The 18,449-nt window shown below is 46.9% G+C and overlaps 1 pseudogene; it reads left to right on the plus strand.

The window, feature by feature from the left end:
- Nucleotides 1–17,792: 17,792 nt before the first annotated feature.
- On the plus strand, nt 17,793–18,178 carry LOC101614154 (annotated as a pseudogene).
- Nucleotides 18,179–18,449: the final 271 nt, after the last annotated feature.

An 18,449-nucleotide genomic window follows, 5' to 3' on the forward strand; every position in this document is an offset into this window, starting at 1 on the left:
TCCAGGGCTAAGGGATGCTCCCTGGCTCCTATGGCCTGACCTTCCTCCACCTACACAGACTTGACCAGCGAGGCCACTGCTCTGCACTGCGGTGTTGGAGCCCCAGCCCGAGCCCAAGCATGGTCCCTCACAGAATCTGCCTCATCTTTGTTTTTCTCAGGTTCTAGTGTCCCCTCCAGGCAGCGAGCACAGCCATGTGGCAGTCACCAACACGTCCCACAGCCTGCAGAATGTGGGTGAACACATCACCCAGCCATGGCTCTCCACCACCCTAGTTCATGTGTCAGGCTGAACTTTTCCTCTCATTCCCACTTTCTGTTCTGTGAGGCTTTCTGAAGACTGTTCCTTCTCCATAAGCCTCCGTTCCCAGGCCTGCCAGCACGTCTTTGCCTGAGCCCTGGCTGCCTCATTTCTGTTCCCGCCAGCACCTCCAACACACACTCAGCAATTTGCCAGGCCAGGTGTCTAAGCCATTTGGTGCTGCTAGAACAGAGTACCTGGAGCTGGGCACTTCCTTTTAAGAAGCTGATTTAGCTCATGGTTGGTCATGGTGCTGGCATCTGCTTAGCTGTGGTGAGGGCCTCACTACAGATGGCATCACAATGGCAGGATGGGACTGTGGACCAAACAGATCACATGACCAGACAGGAAGCCACAAGTCAGGGAGTGTCCAGGCTCACTGTTTTTATCTGACTGGAACCAGTTCACTTCTGTGTGACCCAGTTCATCCCGAGAGACCAGAATCAAGCCATTTCTAAGGTCACAGCTCATAGGACTCAGCTTTCTCCCATTAGGCATACCTCCCTGCTTCAACCTCCTGCAACTTCAATACCGCCATGTGGCAGACCACACATCCAGTGCAGGAACCTTTGGGAGGCACTCTCAGACACCGCACCCACAGCCCCAGTGCGCACTGGCCTGACTGTCTTTCTAGAACACCTACGCTGCTCCTCCCCCCACAAACCAGCTACCCAGGAGACCAAACCCTGGCCCCAGCTGGCGTCCCAGCCTCTCGGTCTTCTTCCTTACCCAGCCCATCAGCGCTGCCCTGTGCATGCTCCCCGTGAGGCCTTCTGTGCACCATATCAGGATTCCAGCCCCCAGTCCCTACCCTGCCTGCTGCGGTACACCTGCGGTCTCCAGCCCCTACAGTGCCAACTGCCATCGGGCTCTTCTCAAGGCCATGGTGGCTGCTTCCTCTCAGGGTCCTGGGGCCACAGGAGCTTCTAAACCCCACACTGGGCCCAGCATAAGGTGCACGCAGAACACTTGGAGCATCTAAGGGAAGGTGCAGATGCCCAGAACCTTCACAAATCAGAACCCCCTTTCCCAGTGCATGCACAAACACACAAGCAAATCCACATATGAACCAATGCACACTTAAAATTTCTGGGCTGACAAGCGTTGCATGTTCTCTCTCATATGTGGATCCTAGGTACAGAAGATTGGACTTCTGTGTGAGTAGGAAGAAAACTCAGTAGCAAAGGCGAGTAAGCTAGAAAAGAGATATAAAGGGAAGAGAAAGGAAGAGAGAGGGTACTTAATAGGATGGTATTGTAAATATGTAAGTAAAAAAAATAGATCAATGGGTGTGAAAAGGCCCAAGTGAGGTCAGGGGAAGCCATTGAGTAAAGAAAAGGTGGAGGGAGGGCTCATCAAAATCTAAGAGGATATAAATCAATCATATGGTAACCTACGTTTTTGTACAATGGAATACTCAGGAGCTGTAGATTGTTGTTAGAAAATTTTCAGTGCCAGAGATGGGATACCTCCAGTGAGTTGATAGCCAGGGAGGTCCCTGATGCCCCCAAAACATTATAGGCCATTGCCAAGGCCCTTGGCTTCCCACCAGGACTAGATGGTAAGACCCTATTGCTGAAGACTCCACATGCTTGGGCTGCAAAGAAATCCTGTTGGAACTGAGCTGATAACCTCCTCCACGTAGACCAGCTGACAGAAAGCTGGAAGAAGCCGTTCTGCATGCAGTTCAATGGGAAAAAGAGAAATCACCAGTGAAGATACTCAACAATGGACACTGCAAGTCTTATATTTGACCAGCCAGGCCAAATGAGCCAATGGGTGAAAGAATGGCACATCTGTCATGGTGGAAACCAACTGCCCTCTCATTAGACTAGAGGCCTGCTCCATGTGAGGAAATACATCCCTGATACTGAAAACTTAAAACAGGGGTAGTCATGAGCCTAGGGGTGTAACGTCTGCTGCTGTCTGGCTAAATGTATATACTGTGCTTATCAAACTGCCCAGTAAAGCACTTCTCTTAATGTTCATACCCTTATATTAATGCTACTCTCACTTTGGGTACAGAATCTTCTCTTTTCAGATGGCAGTGACCTTGGGATGACTCAGAAGGCATCATGGTGCTAGAAAGAAGTGACTGGAGTGCTCAGTATTGTGATGTCTCTATCACACCTCCCAAGGCTCAGGGTCTATTGTGGAATAGGTGGAGGAAATAATGTAAAAGCCATAGGAAGGGTAGGACTCCTTACAACATGCTCCCCCCAGACACAAAATGACCTGGATATCCAAGATCTCACAATGCCGGACACTACCTACACAAGACCATCATAATAGGAGGAAAAGATCATGACATCAAAATAAGAGAGACTGATTGAGAAGGGGAGGGAATATGATGGAGATTCAAAGGGGAAAGTGGGGGAAGGAAGGGTATTACCATGGGATTTTTTTTTTTATATGCATAGAAGTTGTTAATAAAAAATCTGAAAAAATAAAAACAAAACAAAAAAATTCTGGGCTGAGAAGGTGGCTCAGCAGATATGAGCCTTGGCTATGTAAACATAAGGACCCAAATTCAATCCCCAGCACCTACCTAAAAAGCCAGCCATGGTTGTGCATGCTTGTAATCTTAGCCCTAAGGACGTGGGCGGGGGGCAGCCATGGTTGTACAGGCTTGTAATCTCAGCATTAAGGATGTGGGGGGGGGCAGGCTTGCTGGGACTCATGGGTGAGCCAGTCTAATTGACAAACTATGTGAGCTCCAGGTTCAGTACTAGGGTGCAAGGTGGAGTCAGAGGACTCCTGACAGGTACACGCCCCAGAGCTTTGTACACTACATAGTTACTACACAAATGAACACGCAACATTCAGAGATAACACGTACCAATGCATGTGAATTTTAGCACAAACTTTAATCAGATTATCCTAATAATTTTCAAATCATCAACTCACCTAAACTGTGGGGCATGCTTCTGCCTGATTTACAGCATTTAGAAGACACCCTTGAATGAGCCATGGCTGAACAGAGACTATGGCAAGGTTTCTTTGAGCAGCCTCCCACTTCTTTACAGCCATTAGGTGACTTCAGTCTAAACAGAGCATGCCATTGATATCACTCATGGTGCAGAAGCCCATTTCTGCTTTGAACATACTGACACCAATTTCATAAGTGTCCTGGCCCTAATTACACTGTGTGGCAAGATCATAAGTCAGCGTCTCTACTATTAAAATGAGTCATGGAACTGGTTATTGGACTGCCATATCTAATTAGTTGGCTAGATATTCTTTATCCAGAGCTACCTGACTCAGTTTCCAAATCCAAACTATTTAACAACTTTCACTTTTGTTTTACTTCTTTACTTTTTATATCAAACCACAGACCATTTTCACAGGCTTTATTAGATGCCTGGGTAGTTGTTGTTTTTTCTTTTCTTAAAAGTAGCTACTTAAGATGATTCTGGTCTAAAAAATCATATCTTATGTCCTCACATAAATGCTACCTCCCAGGGTTAGTTTTCCATAGTTCCAGCTCTTTGTCCTGTATGCTCATTGATTCAAGAATGACTTACCGATTAAGTATCCACTGTTGGCGAAGGACTCTGGTCGTGTCAGTGGTCAAAACTGGCAGTAATTGAGATCACTACACCCCGTAAGCCCGTCATGTAGAGAGAAAGCAGACGATGAGCGGGACAAGTAAGCACTACCCAGAACTGAAAGGCTCTGCGTGCTGTTGGAGAAGGACTCACCCTTGGGAGGCGGAGAGGAGCCAGGATGAACCTCACCTATGCAAACATATGGGTGAAGACACTCTTCGGGCTTTACTGAGGCGTGGCTTCTCATGCCAGGGACTGTTTTCACCTTTCGCGTACTCCAGCCAGGCCCCAGTGTTGAGCCACTCTCATCGCAGACTTTGTAGGGGCACGTGAGACAGTGCTCCCTCAGCTCCATGTGTACACGGTGCTCCACACATCCAAACGTCCTTGGGATGTTCACCATCCCAGTCTAGCTTCCGCAGAATGCATATTACACACACGGCGCTTCCTGGGGAAGATACAGACAACGGATTTACAGACGCTATTGCTTCCATCACCCAAATGTAATTGACTATGATTTTCGAGCATCTTAATGAAAATATCTGAAAAGTTTTTGTAGTGGTAGAAGTGATTTGCTTTCTCTAGGTTTGCAATGACACCGTTTATGTAGAACTAAGGGGCTCCCGTAGTCTGGGGGTGCTGGTGCTACAGCACTTGCCTAGCAGGCATGAGGCCCTGGCTTGCATCCCCAGCACTGCAAAAGAGAAATTATCTTTCTCAGTCACCAGAAATATGACTGATACACACTTGCATGCATTCCTCCACATATGCAAAATCAGCACAACCATTAAACTGCTTTCAAGCCCTGATTTTTGCATTTCAGAGAAATGAGTTCACTATTCGTATGAGAAAGAGATGGAGCTGGACTGACTATGACTGAAACCTGACTGCCTTGGTTTGTAAGTTTCTCAAAAGGCTTGTTTTCACATTTCAGCAGATGCATGTGGTCAGTTTCACAATGCTGAGACGAACATCCAACTGCACACAGTCTGTGGAGGAAGAGGTTTATTTAAGGCTTACAGACCCAGGGGAAGTTCTGTCAGTGGCAGAAGAAGCTGGCTCCCTTTCACAGATCCAAGCAGAGAGAGAAAAAAAACACCAAAAGACATCAAACATCAAAAATAAACAAGCACAAACTTGCAGCAAGCAGGACCCCAGAGCTCAGACTGCTCTCCACACCTTTGGGCTAGAATCAGATTCACCCCAAGTGACACTTTTGGGCTAGACTCCAGGTTCTGCCCCACTGACACCTTCTCTAGCCAGAATGCTAAAGATCTAAGCTGTAAATTTAATCTTAGCACCTAAGTTGATGGGAGCATACATTCAAACTACCACACATGTGTTCAATTAGCAAGGTCAGAAACCTCCATTATGGCCAGAGAATGGGGAGGAGTGCTTTGGAATGCTGTCTTCTGGACATTACTGCTGACATCCCAGCGGCTGCTGTCACCTGGGTGAGACCTGCACAATATGGGGTGCATGAATACTCCACCATGGATGTTGGAGAAGGGCAAAAAAGACATCAAAGTAGAAAAGGAACTAGTTGGGAAGATGGGGTTCAGTGGAAGGACAAGGAAATACGAAGGACTTTTGATGAGAATACATTATATACATGTATGAATTTGCCAATAAAACATTTCATTATAAAAACAGGTCAACACAAGGGCTCTCTGTTGCACGTTCTGGGGGATGTTTGTTTGACCACTGGCTGGAGTAGAGTGCATTGAAGAGTATGGTGGTGCCTTCTCTAGACATTTCTCTTTGAGAAGCACTCTGTAATAAATTTTTCTCAATTAATTTTGACCTCAATGATTATCACAAATTTTTTTTTTTTGAGACTGGATCTATGTTTCCCAGGCTGGCTTACACCTCAAGTTCAAGAGATCCTCCTAAGTGTTGTAACTCCAGGCCTGTACCGCCACACCCAGAGCCAGTTTGCCTTCTGTGATCTGTTACGGATTGGATGTGAAATGTCCCACAGACTTATGTGTGAATATTTGGACCTGAGCTGGTGGTGGTGTGTTGGAACATTGAGGAACCCTCAGGAGGTGGGTCCTAGCTGGAGTAAGTGGGTCACTGGGATGTAAGCCTTAAGGTTTCTAACCCAGTTCTGCTTTCTGTCCTGCCTTTCCTTCCACTGAGATGTGAGCACACCATGATGAACTGCATCCTCAAACCATGAACAAAACCAATCCTTGCACCCTTAAGTTACTCTAGCCAGGCATCTTCTCACAGCAATGAGGTAAGTACTTAACACATAATCATGAGCTTCAGCAAAAAAATATTGTCCTTATATTAAAATAGAGATAATTCATCGGTTTTTGTTTGTTTGTTTGTTTTGTTTTTTGTTTTTTGAGGTAGGGTCTCACTCTAGCCCAGGCTGACCTGGAATTCACTATGTAGTCTCAGGGTTGCCTCTGACTCATGGCAATCTTCCTACCTCTGCCTCCCAAGTGCTGGGATTAAAGGCATGTGCCACCATGCCTGGCTAATTCAGCATTTTTAAGGCAGATGTGGTGGCACAAGTCTGTAATTCCAGCACTTGGGAGGTAGAGGCAGGAAGATTAGGAGTTCAAGGCCATCTTCCACTAATATAGCTGAACCTTCACCAGGCCCTTAGAGGGAACACCTGAGCCACAAGACACTGGAGAGGGTATGATGAAGACTGACCTTAACCTTCTATAGCTCCTCTCTCTCTCTCTAACTCTTTTTTTATTAGTTATCTTTTTCTTCCTTTTCTTAGTAGGTACTGACCTGTAACTCCCAGTACCAGCATGTGGCTATCATCCATAATGAGCTTTTGATCAGAGAGACCTACAGGGTTTCCTAAAAGAAAGGCAGATTTCTGTCAGAGTACTTGATGACCCACCAAAGGTTAGTGGTAAAACCCTACTGCTGAAGACACCTTATGCGGTTGACACATAAAATAGAATGGCAAGGCTGGAAGCTGGAAGAAAGTCAGTCTGCAGTCCCCAGACAGTCAGCACATCTAGTGCCAAAAGGTGCTACATGGGTGACTGGGGGAAAATGACCAATATGTGCCCAAGCAACTCATGGTCTAAACTACTTAGCAGCAAATAACCTGTCGTGATGCCCACACAAGTGCAATAGTGGCACACAGCCATGGTGGGGATGCTCTTGATTTGGCTAACTGATCCCCTCAGTGGTATGGGACCCATAGCTGGAGCTAGGAAACAAGTCAGAACCATATCCAAACATAAGTCTTCTCTCCACTATCAAGCTACCACCAATTGTGGGCTACAAGAGGGCCTACACCTCTTAAATTCTCTATAAAAAAGTAAGGGTTATCTCATTTGTCTGGTGCTAACTTTACTCTCCATTGGAGAATCTGCTTCTCTTTTTCAGATAGACATAGATCCTAAGGATAGAGCCACCCCATCATACCTCAAAAGGACCCTGGCTGAAACTAAGAACAACTGGAGAAACAAGCAAGGGTGCTGTTTTCTTGGTGAACTGGATACCAACACAAGGGTAAAGGAGATCAACACAGAGAAAAATCAACTCCTACCAAATCAGAGATCCAGAGACCCAGAGGCCCCCAACACCTCATCACTGAAGCCCACCAAAAGTGAACCCAACATGGCTCACAGAAATTTTGCGAAAGAGGGGGCAGAAAGAATGTCAGAGCCACATGTTGGGTGATGATATGCAGAGACATTTGTCCTCCACATAACTGTGGGCTTACTCCAGAATGTATGACCCATATACCTCAACAAGGAAGGGCCAGGGGGAGGGGTAGGACATGGATGAGCCTAACAATGGTACCAAATTGACTGTATTCGCTGAGTACAAAACTAATTAATAAAAAAAAAATTAAAAAGGCTATATGATCACCACCACTTGCAACCACATGTGGTGCCTCCACACTCACCAGGCAGCCCTCACACTCCCTGCCCTGGTCAGCACTAACCTACATTCTGGATTTGCCTCTTCTGGTTTCTTCACGCAAATGCAATCAGGCATGGCCTTCTGTGTCTAGTGTCTTTCACTACCATGTCTTCAATGTCACAGTACGATCTGTGTACATTCTACTTTTTAAATACACTAATTTCTAGAGCACTTTTGAATTCATCATAGAACTTAGCAAAAGATATGGAGGCTCCCTGCCTGCCATGCATAGACTCCTCCAGTGCTTATCCCTGACCAGAATGGTACTTATGCTAGAACTGATGAACCCACAAGGCCACATCACTAGTGATATCTGTAGTCTGAGTGCTGGTTCATTCTTGGTGGTGAGTGTCCTGTGGACTTGGACCAGTGAACATAGATGTGTTTCCAACACTGTAGGACCACACAGAAGCACTTCCGAAATATCCTAGGTGCTGTACCTATTGCAGGTGACTGTCACCTGGGTGGAGAGCAGAAAATCAGCTGGAATGGCTTGTCCTATATAAGTGGATCTCAGAGCCAAGCCTGAGTGCTGGTGCTGTGTGGTTTGCCTAGGTACTGGTACTCTGTGAGTTTGCAGTTGGATGCCCTATGCTTTGGTGCCCAGATTCTGCTCTTTCTTCTCAGGCACCATATAGTATTTTACATAAGAACATGCTAGAACTTTCCACACTGGGCTTTTCTAGTCAGCAGACCATATCAGAGTAACATTTTTGTTTTAATTTTTTTGTGTGTGAGAGAGAAAGAATTGGCACACCAGGGCCTCAAGCCACTGCAATCAAACTCCAGATGCATGTACCACCCTGTACACATGCGTGACCTTGTATTCTTGGCTTATGTGGGTTCTGGGGAGTCAAGCCTGGGTCCTTAGGATTCACAGGCAAGCATCTTAACTGCTAAGCCTCTCTCTAGCCCCAAAATAGCATTTTTAAAGAATGGATCTGAATTCTTAGCCCCTTTGTCCAGTGTCTTAATCTTCAAAATATGATGGTTGAATGAGAAAGAATATATCTTGAGCATGAGGGGATATTAGCTATGTGGAGGGCACTGCACAACCAGTAATCTGGGTTTTTCTGTCCAGGTCCCTATGGAGCCCACGTGGTGTTTTCCTCCCCTCTGTCCCACATGATGCTTGATTGAGTTCTACTTCCTGGGTTTCCTACCTGCCTGTTTTAGGTGGATGTAAACTCAGCTACTTCAAGCCTTTGGTTTGTTCTTTCAAGGCCCAAATTCCATCCATGCTCCAGCCAACTGGAGGGGATGCGAAAGTAACACCAATCTTTGTCTGTCCTCGTCCTCCTCTTCTGACTACGTGGATGGTTTCCTGGCATTATGGAGGAGGCAGTGCATAGCACGGTGAGTGGCAATTCTTCTAAGCTATCTGCTCTCTGATGAATGATCTCTTTCCAGAGCTACTGACCACTCTGGTGCTTCAGACAGTCTGAACATGCAGACACTTGTTATCTACAGCATACCCACATCTCTTCCCAGTGTCTGAGGTCCCAACCTGCTCATACCAGATTGGTTTATGGTACAGATGAGAGACCTGTTCAGAGTAGGACTGCCTGCATGAAAAGGGATTCTTTTTTTAAAAAATTTTATTAGCATTTTCCATGATTATAAAAAAATCCCATGTTAATTCCCTCCCCCCCCCACACTTTCTCCTTTGAAATGCCATTCTCCATCTTATTACCTCCCCATCACAATCATTGTACTTACATATATACAATATCAACCTATTAAGTACCCTCCTCCCTTCCTTTCTCTTCCCTTTATGTCTCCTTTTTAACTTACTGGCCTCTGCTACTAAGTATTTTCATTCTCACGCAGAAGCTCAGTCATCTGTAGCTAGGATCCACATATGAGAGAGAACATGTGGCACTTGGCTTTCTGGGCCTGGGTTACCTCACTTAGTATAATCCTTTCCAGGTCCATCCATTTTTCTGCAAATTTCATAACTTCATTTTTCTTTACCGCTGAGTAGAACTCCATTGTATAAATGTGTCACATCTTCATTATCCACTCATCAGTTGAGGGACATCTAGGCTGGTTCCATTACCCAGCTATTATAAATTGAGCAGCAATAAACATGGTTGACCACGTACTTCTAAGGAAATGGGATGATTCCTTCGGATATATGCCTAGGAGTGCTATAGCTGGGTCATATGGTAGATCAATCTTTAGCTGTTTTAGGAACCTCCACACTGATTTCCACAATGGCTGGACCAGATTGCATTCCCACCAGCAGTGTAGAAGGGTTCCTCTTGAAAACGGATTCTTCACAAAAGTGGGGAGCTGCTGCTAAGAGAGAGGCTTGCTGAAGGCAGAAAAGCATCAGGGAGTTTTGTGCCCTGCAACAGGAGCAGAGGTGGCCAGCACTCCCCAGGGGACCAGACCAACACTACCCGTCTCCACGGTTCAGCAGAGGACCCACTACATGCTGAGCAGATCCCATGTTCCTTTGGGGCTGAGCTAAACTGAGCTTCGAGGCCCTGGTCCAGTTCGAAAGCATGGGACTGGGCTGGCCCCAGTGTTGGCAGCGCAGAACAAGGAGGTCAATGCTGGGGAAATGAAACTTGGACCAACGAGAGTTTAGAGTTAGAAGTTTTCAAGTTTCCACCCCAAAGTAAATGGAAGTTGATTATGTACCACAACCACCACCAACCGCCCCTGCAGCTCTGCCTCTGTTGAGTATCACAGACAAGGAGAAATCTGATGTCAGTCAGAGAAGTTAGCGGAACACTCCCAGAGAGCTAGGCATCTGCCTCTGATGGTCTGGCTTTGCCAGCCACCTGGCCCACCCAGCTGTGTTTCCAGTACAGCCCCTCCTGCCACTGACTTCCCGTCCTGTCCACAAGGTCGCATTGACAAACCCACCCAGTACCTGGGAGCTAGCTAAAGGGGCATTCATCTCCAAAAGACAGACAAGTGGAAGACATTACTGATCCAGGCTGGCTTGGGTAAGAAGCACGTTTCCATCCACCCGGCCATGCCAGGATCCTGTGGCTACTGCAGTCCCGTGGAAAGCGCCCTCATCACGAATCCCCGGGCCTCATAGCTGCTGCTTCTGGATGGAGCCCATGTCTGTAGCATGCTGAGGACTCACAACCTTTCACAAATGCTTTTCTGTCTCCTTGGAGCCCTGGGCAGATGTTAATTAATGGTTTTCACACTGCTCCTGGGTCATTATCACTCAGTGAGGACACAGATGAGTCTCTTGAAATGCCACCACCACGCGGGGTCATGTCTTCTCCCTTCCTCGTGTTTTACTTGCCCATTCTCACTAGGGTTGTCTGCAAAGAATCATTGACCCCGTTTTGGGAACATCACTCTCCACTCCGGCCCCTCCCTACAGTGACAGCCTTGGAGCCTGCAGTTGCACACTCTGGAGCTCTCCTCTGTGTTCTCGTGCCTGCGCAGTGTCCTCTCCTCCCACTGCCCTATCCAGACTCCCTTCCCAGACACGGCTCGGTGTCTCCTCTGCTCAGGAATGTGGACGGCCAGTAATTACTGACCACAGCAGGCTGCCGGCTTCTGTCTGGCCTCAAAGTTCTCTGCTTGCGGTGGTCCACCCCGACTGCTCTGACTTCCTCTGAGCCTCCTCCAGCCTCCTCCTCCCTCCAGGCTGTGGCTCCAGCACTTCCTCAGCGTGTAGTAACCATGGCTTCCGGAGCAAAGCCTCTAGTGACAGAGAGCTCTGCCATGCTCCCTGCCTCACCTGGTCCTCAGAGCATCTGTGTTCTCATCTCGAAGACCTTCGGGCTCAGGATCTCATGGGCAGATGAGGCCAGACAGGATTCCAGCACTATATCACAAAATCCAAGCTCACCTTCCTTCCCTCCAGAGCCTGGACCAGTTACAAAATGTCTGTGATGTACAGGAAGTATTTCAGATAAGAAGGCATGGTTTATTATTTATAATAAATCAAACAAAGGGCTGGGAATATAGTTGAGGGCCAGAGTGCTGGCCCAGCATGCACAAGGCAGAAAAGCTATAGGGCGATGAAAGCCATAATTATTATAAAGGAGCAAATAACAAGCACCCCATGAGTGGCTAAGCCAGTAGTAACTACAGAAGAAAGTGTGTGCTTGTGGCTCAAATGGCCTGCAGATGGCTATGTAAAGAGGGCAATACCTGGGCTGAGCTGGTAGGATAGGCACTCTGGAGGTTTCCTGTAGACAGAGGGAGGTCTGCCTCAGGGAGGGCGCACCCATCCGCTTTGCTTCCTCTATTCCCCGTCCTCCAGTCTTCCCATGCCTCCTGCTGCCTAATTGTTTGGTAGGATTCAGTCTCTTCAACATTATTTCACAAATACAAATAAATGCCGATGCTGACTCTGGGACTCCACATCCCCCAAAGAACTTGGAACCACGCTGAGGCCTCAAGCAAGCGGAGAAGGGACAGTGGCCAACCTGTGGGAATCAATGTCTGACAGAATGTAGTCCTTTAACTGGATGCTGTCTTAGTTCCTTTGTGCGACTGTCACACAACGTGTGACACCGAGTAATTTACGAAGAACAGGAAAGGATTTCTCAGGGCTCCTCTGGAGGTGAGTTCAAGGGCAAGGCCCCAGCACTGGCATCTGTGAGGGCTGCTCCCTGCTTACAAGATGGTTTCCACACAGAGCACAGATGGCAGGAACGGCTTTATGGGTCACTGGTTTCTTGCCCTCATGACAGTCACCTCCTAAAGGCTCCCTTCTTAATACTGTTATATTTGTTGACTTAGTTTCAACATATGTATTTTTGAGGACACACTTGGGCCCAGATGCATGGAGAAGAGCAGTTCAAAATAAAAACCTGTGACCATTTTAGTCACAGTCAGCTTCCTGCCTGAACTGACCTCAGCCTGCAGCCCTGCACGCCTCCCTGAGCTCCACTCTGCCCTCCACATTGTACTAACTTCCACTTTCCTTGGGTGCAACCCAGCCCTGCTTCTCAGGACGCTACCTGACCCCAGCACTGGCCTGGGAAGTTCCTTCCCTTAAATGTAAAGAATGACACACTTTCTTTCATAGTAACCACCAACTCAGCCACTTGTGTGGTACTTATCACTTAGTCCCTCTGGATCCAGGCCTGTCATTCACCTACTGAGGAGGCTGAGGCCAGAGAATCACAAGTTCAAAGCCTACCTGGGATCCAGAGTAAGTTCAAGACCAGCCTGCTGGGGTACATAGCAAGACCCTATCTTAAAATTAAAATAAATGAATAAATAAATAATAAGCAAAAGAAGGCTAAAGATATAGGTCCATGGTGGAGAACCTGCCTACATGCATGACAGCCTGGGTTCAGTCCCCAGCAAATAAAATTCCCCCAGCCCTGTCTTGCTCTGTCCTGCCCTCCAAATCACCTACCTGCACACCCAGAACAAGCCAACAGTCCTCTTCCCAAAGGGATGCTAAGTCAGAACATGGCCCGCTGCTGACCAGGCTGCTAGCTCTGCTCATCTGTCTCCCACTGTCACACAGGAGGGCTCAAAGCAAGAGTGGGAGGTTAGAGGAGGGCACTTACCTTTCCAGAGCAAGTGTTAGTCGAATAAACCTCTCTCCTGCTTAAGGAAGAACATGGGGTTGCAGGCTTGACTTGCCCTCGCACCATGACCAAAAGCACTTTTTTTTGCATGTGTGTGGTTTTTCGAGGTAGGGTCTCACTCTAGCCCAGGCTGACCTGGAATTCACTGTGTAGTCTCAGGGTGGCCTTGAACTCATGATGATCCTCCTCCTACCTCCGCCTTCCAAGTGCTGGGATTAAAAGAGTGAGCCACCACGCCCAGCTCAAGTGCCCTTTTAATTGCTTCCCTGTGTCACACCTTCCTGGGAGCTTCTGATCACTGGCCTTTCTTCTAACTGGCTCATTCTGACCTTAGTCCATCCTTCCCATGTCTTCAGAGGTATAGACAACTGCCCAAGACCGTCCCCAAGCCCCACTCTGGGGAACAGTGCTCACAGGGGAAGCTGTGTCTCCAAGAGCCAGGGTCTGCAGCTGCGATGCACCAGTTCACACCAGCTTCAAACTCGTTCTTGTTTGCCTACAGGGTGTTTGACGCCTCACAGTGAAAGCAAGCAGGTAACACTGAAGCCCGATCTCTACGTCAGGATCCCCATGTTCATTTAGGGCCTATATTGCTCTCTGCTTTGCCATCAAACATCATGAGATTAAAAGTATGCTCATGCATGGGCTGGGGAGATGGTTTAGACAGCAGTGCTGTTTGCCTTGCAAGCATGAGGACCTGAGTTCAATTCCCAGAGCCTACATTTAAGAAGCCAGGCATGGCAATGCACAGTTGTAATCCCAACCCCGGAGAGTTAGAGTGAGATGAATCGCTGGGATTGGTGCCCAGCCAGCCTGGCCTACTTGATGAGTTCTAGGCCAGCAAGAGAACTTGTCTCAAAAACAAAACAAAAAGGAAAAAAGTGGACTACACACCCAAGGAATGGCATCCAATGTTGTCCTCTGGCTCTTACACACACCTGCACACGTGTATCACACGCACGCATACGTGCACACACACAGTCATGCTCATGAACTGAACTGTCTAAGTAACATCTTTGAGTTAGTAGCTATTGGCCACATGCATGTAGAAGACCTGTTGATCATGACCACAAACGCCACATCTGCACGGAGCAGCAGCTCATCAAATGCTTGCTAAATGAGCCAGTGAATCAACGGATCATCAGAGCAGAGGCTGGGATGGAGCTAAGTTGGTAGAGTGCTTGTGTAACATGCATGGAGCCCTTGGTTTGATCCCAGAACTGTTTAAACTGGGTGTGATGGTGCATGTCTATAATCCAAGTATTTGAAAGGTGGAAGCAGGATCAGAAGTTCAAGGTCATCTTCAACCGTACATATTGAGTTTGAGGATAGCCTGGGCTACATGTGACCCTGTCTCAGAAACAAAAGGATGCATCTTAGAACATAGCCTTAGGCTCCATTGATTATGTGCCCCACTCTCAGGGATGAAAGAGTGTCTCTGGGAGGGAGGCCCCTTTGGCAACTCTTCCTAACACAATTATGTAAACGGAAGATTGCCTCACATGCTTGTGAACAGTCCCAGATCCATAAATTATCTATCATAACATAATGATTCCAGCAAATGGGGATGAGAAAAGTTAGCACCAAGGAAGGTAGTGTAGCCAAGGGTAATCGACCACAGTGAAGAAACCAAGGTGTCAGCAGGTTGATTCCAAAGGCCACAAGTTCAATGACTATGCTATGAAAATGCTTCTCAAATGTGACAGAAGACAAATGACCTGGTGGTCTGCACTAAGCATTCTTCCAGGTGCTGGTGGCCAACAGGCTTCTGCCTTCCATGTGTCCATGACATCTCCTAACCATCCTAAATATATCCATGAACCCATTGTATTAATTTTTGTGATTCCAGTTTTGTGTTAGATATTTTTATGGAATAGCTTCATGTGGTCTGGAGTACATGGGACAGGCCAGTAGCCCAGGGATTCCAGTGACAGCTGATATTTGGTCTGCTGTGAAGGCCATTCGGATGTAGAATGACTACTTCTTCCAAGAACTTCAGTTCCAGAGAAGGTGCTTAGGCCTGCAACTGAGAGGAAGAGGCCTCCACACTATGGCCCAACCCAGGTGACTTGAAACTAATCATAGGAATTTTCAAGGTCTTGGATGAAGACTGTAGTCTTGCCTTCCCTTTACCATTGCACCTTCCCTTCAAGTCCATCAAGCTTCACACATTGCCTCTCTCAGCACACAGCACATCATGATCCAAGTTTGTCAACGAGATCTCTGGGGTTTTCCTACCATTGGTCTTCCTTGTACAGTTTTTGTGGTGTTAATCTGCTTCATTAATGAGCCAGAAATAAGCCCACTGTCATTCCTCAGGAGCCTATAGCTTCCTACATCTAGAGACGGTCCTTAGCCTTTGGATCTTGGGACCCTTTGCACTCATGAACATTATCAAGGACCCTGGGGAAGTTTTGTTTATGTGAGTCATTTCTACCAATATTTATATTAGACCTTAAATCTGAGACTGTTCCAAAGGGTTTATTAATTCACTCAAAAATAACAATAATGAACTCATTGCCTATTATCCTAAATAAAATGCTTTTAATTTTAATATTTTATTTATTTAATTTTTATTTATTTATCAGATAGATAATGGACATGCCAGGGCCTCCAGCCACTGCAAACAAACTCCAAACACATGCGTCACCTTGTGCATCTGGCTTATGTGGGTCCTGGGGAATGAAACCTAGGCCCTTAGGCTTCACAGGCAAGTGTCTTAACTGCTAAGCCATGGTCAAAAGCATATTTTAGCACTTTAGCACCTTTGCCATCTGGCGTAGCAGACAGCTGGCCTCAAGGCTGCTCCTGCACTCCACTGCCACGGAGCTCTCTGGGGAAGCCTGGAGGGAGAGCACCTCTGCCTTCACATGCCTGTGGATGTTCTTCAATGATATTCGGAAACTGGGGCGAGTGAGTTTCTCAAAGCTAACTGCAGCTCAGACTCTGAGATGATATCACTGATTTTTCCACATCTCAGTAGCATTCACAGGCCTCTTGCACTCTGCCAGGGTCATTTTCAAGTTTTTATCCCCTGAACCTTGTAGATTTACGAAACATGGCCACACACCACACAATATTCACAAGTCACATTTGTTAATATTGTCACTGACCTCATCAAGAAGTCTCACGTGTCAAGAAGCTATCCGGCTCACAGTGGAGAACACATGCTTTCTGAAAACTCTGGCTTTTCATACAAAACCTCAAGTGTTATCCTTGCCAAGAAATACTGTCAGTTGATATTCTTAAAGACACATGACCACTTTATTCATTTCCTGGAATATGGCTGTTCCAGTATCCAAGCCTGGATGACCATAACTTGTGCACTTGTCTTGGTGGTTCATGGATCCACGAGGTAGCAGCACCCCACGCTCTGCAGAAAGCTCCAGACACACATCCCAGCTCACGCCACAGGAAAGGCATGTACTCCAAGGAGCCATGTGCTAAGGGTGTGATCAGTGCTGCTTCCCGTTTCTAGGAGGACCGGCAGCTTACACTGACCAGTGCTTCCTGGTGAAGACGTAGGGACCCCAGCCAGCACTGCTGCCGCTGCTTCACGGTGTCCGAGCAACTGGCAGCATGCTAAGACAGCAGAGGACACTTTCACCATTTTGATCATGCAGACCTAAGAAAAGACACCGGTGGGGTGGAGGAATGGCTTAGAGGTTAAGGCGTTTGCCTGAAAAGCCGAAGGACCCAGGTTCAATTCCCCAGGACCCACGTTAGCCAGATGCGCAAGGGGGCGCATGCCTCTGGAATTCATTTACAGTGGCTTGAGGCCCTAGTGCACCCATTCTCTTAATCTCTCCCTCTTTCTCTGTCCAATAAATAAATAAATAAAAATAAAATATTTTTTAAAAAGACACTAGGGATCCCTGGACCACACTGAGTACCACTGGGCTAGCCCATTCCATTCCTCTTCTAAGCTGAGCAGTGACCTGTGCATTTTGTATGGAGCCCTCCTTAACTGCATCTGCTGCATCTCTCACCAAGACTTAACCTGAATATCACATTACCAAGGTGAGCCACACCTGTCTCATAATGCTCACTCCACCTGAATAACTGGTGACAATTAGCAAGTCTCATCAATCTCAGTTTTCTTTACTGGTACAATGGGGGTAGGTGTAATGGAAAAGTTATTAAATGAGTAAAAATATAGAAAGCACCTATTATTCATAATTATGATTCTCCAAGCACTCCCCTCAGATTCATGTTTCCCTGGAGTGAGCCCCACGTACTGAATCACACTTGAGACTACGAAAGCCAATTCACCTCAACCTCTTTCTCCTTTGAACACCCACAGTGGCTGGAGCAAGGTGCACGGGGACCATCTCCAGGGTCCGTAAAAACACCAGGCAGTTTGGTGAACACAATGTGTACCTTAAGGCAGATACCAGCAGGCATTACACCCCTAGGGCTTATGAGCACTTCTTATAATGTTCATCCCATATATTATTCTACTCTCACTTATGGTTAGAGAAGGTTCTCTTTTCAGGCCAGCAAGATGGCATCTTCCACGGTGCTGCGCCCCTTGTCGCGACTGCTGGCCCCTGCTCGGATCGCCAGCGGCTCTTCAGCACGATCAAAATTCTACATGTGAGAGCCGCCGAATGCCAAACCTAACTGGTTGAAAGTTGGGCTGACCTTGGGCATCTCAGCCGTCCTGTGGTTCATTCTCATCAATCAATATAATGAAGATGTTTTAGAGTATAAAAGAAGAAATGGACTTCAGTAAACATTGGAAATACTTATATGGTGGGTGTGTTCCATAAAGTGATGACAGCAATTCCTCTGAAGTCTCCAGTCTGAGTTGGGAATATGAGAGAAAGGTTATGTGTGGCTGTATATCAAGTCAGTGTTCCTGTATTGAATCATTAAATAAAAGAATTTTTTTAAAAAAAAGATTCTCTTTTCAGATGGTGGGGGCCTTGGATGACTCAGAAGGCACCATAGTGATGAGAAGAAGTGACAGAGGAGTGCTCAGCACTGAAACATCTCTATCACACCTTCCAAGGCTCAGGTCCATTGCAGAAGACATGGCAGAAAGAATGTAAGAGTCAAAGGAAGGGTACCACTTCTTGCAATGCACTCTTCTAGACACAAAATGGCCTCGATATCCATGACTTCATAGTGCCTAACACTGTCTACACAAAACCATCAT

This window comes from Jaculus jaculus, chromosome 9 (genome assembly GCF_020740685.1).
Source record: "Jaculus jaculus isolate mJacJac1 chromosome 9, mJacJac1.mat.Y.cur, whole genome shotgun sequence".
Taxonomy (NCBI): domain Eukaryota; kingdom Metazoa; phylum Chordata; class Mammalia; order Rodentia; family Dipodidae; genus Jaculus; species Jaculus jaculus.